Below are 6,000 nucleotides of genomic sequence, written 5' to 3'. Positions count from 1 at the left end.
TTATGATCATGGCAACTTCTTTTCCATTAGACAGTTCTTGCACAACGTGACCTCGTGACCTCGTCTTACTCGAGACACAAGTATCTCAGCAGGAAATGACTTTGGTAGAAGTTGAAGTCACTTTTTAGAATGTCACTTAAGTAAAAGTCTTAAAGTATAAGACATTTACTGTACTTAACAAAAGGAATTGGTGCCATGTGTTAGGAGAGAGGAGTAGCTCAGTGGTAGGGAGAGTTGTCTTTCAACTGGGAGGTTGTGGGTTCAGTTCCCGGCTATCCTAGTCTATATGTGTCAAACTGTCGTGCAAAGCAGGTCATCGAGGCTAGAAAAGCACTATATAAATACAGACCAACTCCTCTTCTTCTGTTTTATTTGGTAGTAACAAAGTAAGTTAAAAGTTGCTGGAAATATAAATAACAAAGTAAAGTACAGTACTTTGTTACATTACAACACTGCTTGGAAGTTCACGACGTGCACAAAAGCAATAGTTCCATCCGAGTCCTCGCTGTATTTTTTATTAAATGACCCTCAAATGTTGAAAGAAACCGGCGTCCGCAGTTGGCCGTGTGTTACACGGTGTCGGAAAATGGTTCCTTCAGTTCATTGCTCAAAGAACGGCGACTATCAGATGCGCTTGCAGCAACATTGTCGCGTCGCACATGCAGCCCCGCCGAGGAATCCATTAGTTCCGTTTTGTTTCTCCGTTTAGTTCTGACAGCATAATGAGTCAGAGGCAGCGGGCGTGGTATCAAAGCTATGGCGGGCCTCTCCGACTTTTATTTAAACCTCACACACAGACTTTTGTCCACCCACAGATTAAAGAGGAGGAGGAGGCAGGAGGATAATTGGAGGAGCAGAATATGCAAATATTTGGGGGATTCAGTGTGTGTGTGTGTGTGTGTGTGTCTTCTCCCCAAGCGGCTGATGTCACTCAGTAGCCGAGTGGAGGATCATCTCCAGTTTCCTGGGCTCACAAAAGAAATAACGGCCGCTCTGTTGCAGCGTTTCTTTCTCCCTGCGGTCTGCAGAGACCTGCTGGGCACCGCTGATTATTCAGCCCCTCTCCTTCTTTCTTTCTTCTCTCTCTCTCTCTCTCTCTGTCTCTCATACAGTTTTTTCCTCCAGTTCTGATTTCTCGCTGGCTAAAATGTCACTTTGTGGTAGAACGTGATCTTTTTACTAATAATCGAATAAGAAAATCAGTGACACTCACATTTGTTTAAAAAAATTAAAATTAAAATACGGCATTGACAGACTTAAAGTGCTTCCACACAATGTATTAAGCAAATTCAAACTATGTTAGAACTCTTTGTATGACAAAGTTAAATAACTTTAAAGCCATTTAAATTATTCAAAGTTATTCAAAGTTAGTTAGCATAAAATGAAGTCTAATCAAATTATGTAAGAAGGTTATCTTTATATCGCTTGTTAACACGAGTTTGAAAGAACTTAATTGAGGTGTTGCGGTAATTTATGTTGTTTTGTTTTTTTAAATTAATTGGTAGGTTTAGTTTGGATGATAATTTGTAACGATTAAATGTATAAAGTTCATTCAAGCTATTTGAGAAAGCCGTCTTAAAATAAATTTTAGTTTGAACAAACTTAATTTAGGTGTGACCCATGAGTGAAGTTTTAGTTATGTGACGTTTTTTTTTTTGGCAAACCATTTTCTTATTTGTCAGTTTATATAGAACGTATTTTATTTTTAATTTGTGACCGGGAAAAAGATTTTCCACAGTAATGTGCGTCGATGTGACGCTGCACAATCACCCCCAGCATCAATAACGAGTATTTTCTTTGCGAACGTGTCCCAGAAACTCTCCGACTGCTGAGATACCGTGTCTTTTCTTTTTTTTGGGCTCTTTTCTCCGTCGTCCTCAGGGTCCCAAAGAGCCTGGCGGCCGTGAAACTTGAGCCTCAGTTAAAAGCACTTGGTTATTGGGTTATCGAACAGAAGGACAAAGAGCTGGTGGTGGTGGTGGTGGTGGTGGTCGAGGAGGAGGGAGGGAGGGCAGAGAGAGGGAGTCACGGATTAACAAAACAAATGAACATTTACACGAGAAGAGAGGAGCGGAGTAATCTGACCGCTGCTTTGCATTCACACTCAACAACTACAGTATTTCTCTGCGTCTTCTTGTTGGGCCGTTTTCAGGCAGAGGCGTCCTTTGACAAATGTCTCACACAAACAAACACACATTTCCATGCACAGCTAAGTCACGCTACGCACTGTAGCTCATAGCCCGGGCTACGCTTGTGGCTTCACGGCAGCTCTAACTAACAGCGCTGGCCCCGGGGTTCGATTCCCTGCCAACGTAAATGTTTGGCCAAGTGGAAAGAGAACTCGGCTTGTAATCATCTTCCCCACCAGGTCAAAAAAAGGGCTGGGGTAGCCCTGAGCATTGCTCCCCCTCTGTGACTGTCTGCTTCCAAAATCTAGGAAGGTTTCTAGCAGGAAGGAGGATGGTTTAAATACAGAGAAGGACTAATTTAATTAACCAAAGCTGCAGTTTTAAAAGGTGAGTTCGTTCTCTTACGTGTTTATTGTCATCGTCTGTAACTTACTTCCGAGCCAAGGCTTTTTTTTTTTTTCAATTTCAATTTATCACGCCACAATTTAAACGAACAAAACACACATAAGCCAATGCACAGCGGGGAGAGAGCAACAATGCCCGTTACCTCCGTTTAAAATACGGCGACTCGCGGCCAGGTACTGACTGAATGAACCTTGAACCTCGTCAACACCCTCAAACCAGCAGCGTTTAAAGAGGGAAGAGTCTTCAGGGAGAGACAATGGTGGCGCATGCATATATTTGGACATGTAATGAGGGCACAGTCCACCAATTAAGGAGTGTGTGTGTGTGTGTGTGTGTGTGTGTGTGTGTGTTAGCAGGGGAACCCAGCGGAGGGGAACCGACCCCATTCACAGCCTGTAATCCAATTCTGAAAGCTGTCTTTCAAGAGAGAGATGGTGTGTGTGTGTGTGTACCAAAAATATAAATCATCAGGCTATAAGACCTGGTTTTAGGGTTCGGGTTAAGGGGGTCTGCAACCTTTACTATGAAAAGAGCCATTTTTGTCCCTTCTCCACCCAAATAAAATAAATCTGGAGCCGGAAAAACCCATCTGACCCATAAAATGCAGATAATATCATATACAAGGTTTTCATACAGATGTACTTTATTCAAAATAATGATAGAACTGCAAAAAGAAAACTGTTGGCATCTCATTGCCGTTTTAAAACTACTTTGAAATAAAACACAGAATGATGTAGACCCAGTCCTTCCATTGTTTGTGGAAATGAACGACATTAAAAGTAACCCACTTTGAAATAAATGACGCAATATTTAGATTGTATGTGGTTCACACTTGAGAAAACCTGCCTGACATAAACAGTCAACACGTGGATCCAAAGCTGGACCGGTTTGGTGGAGTTTGGAAGCGTCTAGATAAGAAGGTGTTCAATTTGAAAGAACATGTGGCTCTAGAGCCACAGGTTGAAGACCCCTGGGCAAGAATGTGTGTGATGTGTCCTTTAACAAGCTTGGCGCAATCCGAGCTTGTTCTCCTCTGAAGGGGGCTCAGGTCTTACCCACACCGAAACAAAACGCTCCCTGTGCGGTACTTCTTCATTCAGTTTGCAAGAATAAAATCTAGGTTGGACTGAACAGATGAGTCTCCTGTTAGTGTGTGAATCAAAGCTCTACTCACGTGACTGTACACTGTAACATTCGAGCACTGATTAGTGTAAAAACAACCTGAAACTGCTGCGGATCGGATGACGTCAGCCGAGGAGGCGGTCTCTCCGATGCGGACACGAGTCCTCAAAGCATCTTCAGATGTGGATTTCTGTTAAAAAGACAAATAAAAATAAAGAAGTAGCACATTTTTACCACAAAATGACACGAGTTTCTGTTAAAAAAGACAAATAAAAATAAAGAAGTAGCACATTTTTACCACAAGAACTCGTGGCGACTTCTTGTGGTAAAAATGTGCTACTTCTTAAGTGGGCTTAACTCATTACTACTCCGCGTTGCTCGGTTTGTTTTGTCTGACGGGACAAATCAATCTAAAGTGTTTAGAAGATGGAAAGGTTTTGAAACGAGAGGCAGGTCCAAGTCAAGTCTTCATCAGCACTCAAGATTGAAGAGAATACATAAAAGATTGAAGAGCCCGAATGGTGAAGGAGCGCCTGACAGACATTTAAGGCCCAATCACGGTGCAATCAAGGCAGAGCACTGGAGCCGGGCAACGGTAATTGCAATTTATCCAGAGTTCCACTTGTGCATTTTAAAAGGAATCATTTTATAAATTGCAAAAAGAAAACACTAGAAAGGCACAGCGATGGAAATAATGAAAACCAATGCACTGGAGTGTTTATAGTTGGAGTTCGACATGTGTGTTTGTTGCACTGTTGGCACGAGAGCCGTCATCACAAGCCTGTTTAAACATTTACAAGAGATGCAGCCCTGAGTTTACTGGACATTTTATTTAGACCCGGTCTCTCTAAATGATAGCATATAAACACATTTCTTTTCCCTACATTAAATGAGGTCTCTTTTTACAAAACTAATTATGAACAACCTCAAATTTCTTGAGATAAATACCATTAAATGGTAAACCTAAGCATATTGCTGAAATTGCTGAATTTGACACCCACTAGTGAAAAACCCTGTGTAGAATAAAAAAAACAATCTAACACTAAACCTAATGAAAAAAAATAAATAAAAACTAATTAAAGCTCTAGGACAAGTTCGTTCAAATACCATTTGGTGCAAAATTGCCAAAATTGAACTTTTAATCCAAAATGGCTACCTTCCTGTTGGGTTTGGATCATGGTCATAATGTAATTTTTTCTTCATCCCGACCTTGTGCACATGTGTACCTATTTTCATGCCTGCACGATAAACCTGCTGCTCAAATCTTTTTTTGGGGAGGCGCAGTTATTCATTCCCACATCCAATTTTTGACGCACATTTACCGAACCACTTTCAGATGTAAGGCCACAAAACACGATTCATTTGGCAGGAAAAAAAATAAATAATAATAACAGTTATTCAGTTTCAATAATAAAAAAAACGAGCAAACCCATTCTAAAAACTAATAAAAACTAACTCATTTCAAAAACTACAAGCAGTATATGATACAGTTTGCACATTCATGCAATGAACAATTATTTTTTATCTTTCTTTGTCATGAATTTCTGCTCCAACGCCAGAACACTTTCCCAACATCACCTTAAGCCCAGTTTCAAAATGTCAACTCCAGCTCACGGTTGCATCATTTCAAATGTTTTGCACCGACTTTACATCATGGGTCCCACAGCTACACGCAAGTTTAATTCTTTTTCTTCTTTTTGTCCATCTTTTTGGCCCATGACCAACTTCACAGTGGCCCAGCCTGTGGTTCCACCAGAAATAACTGAAGAAATAACCAGAGAAACACTCTTCACCGTCCCTCAAAGATTCCTACATCAGTTCCTACAGTAGTCTGACAGGTTTGATAGCAGTGTTTGAGACACTTTAAAGGATGTTTGTGGGTCATATATATATATATATATATATATATATATATATATATATATATATATATATATATATATATATATATATATGTATATATATATGACTTATGTTCACATTATTTTAAGAGAGAAACAAATGCAGTGGCTAATACTGTGGTTTTATGCACTTTAAGTTGCACCTGAGTCAAATATGACAAACGGGTCGAGGTGTACGAAGGACAGGTATGACCAAAACCATTTTATAACCAGTTATTTTATCATCACCTGCTGCTTACTGGCTGCAGAAAAATGTCCAGCCCAGCTGAATGTCTTGGTTCTCGTCATGAGTTTGTAAGTGGTGTAGGTATTGGCTAAGATAAGAGAAAGAAGTGGGAAATACCTGGTGTTTGTTGTTGCGAGTTGATTTGGCAGCCATGTTGAACACTTCTCCTAGAAAATACACCGCGCCTCCTACAAAATGGCGGTGTCAGTTTCAAAAA

This window comes from Solea solea, chromosome 3, assembly GCF_958295425.1.
Source record: "Solea solea chromosome 3, fSolSol10.1, whole genome shotgun sequence".
Classification (NCBI taxonomy): Eukaryota; Metazoa; Chordata; class Actinopteri; order Pleuronectiformes; family Soleidae; genus Solea; species Solea solea.
Note: the sequence above shows the minus strand (reverse complement) of the source record.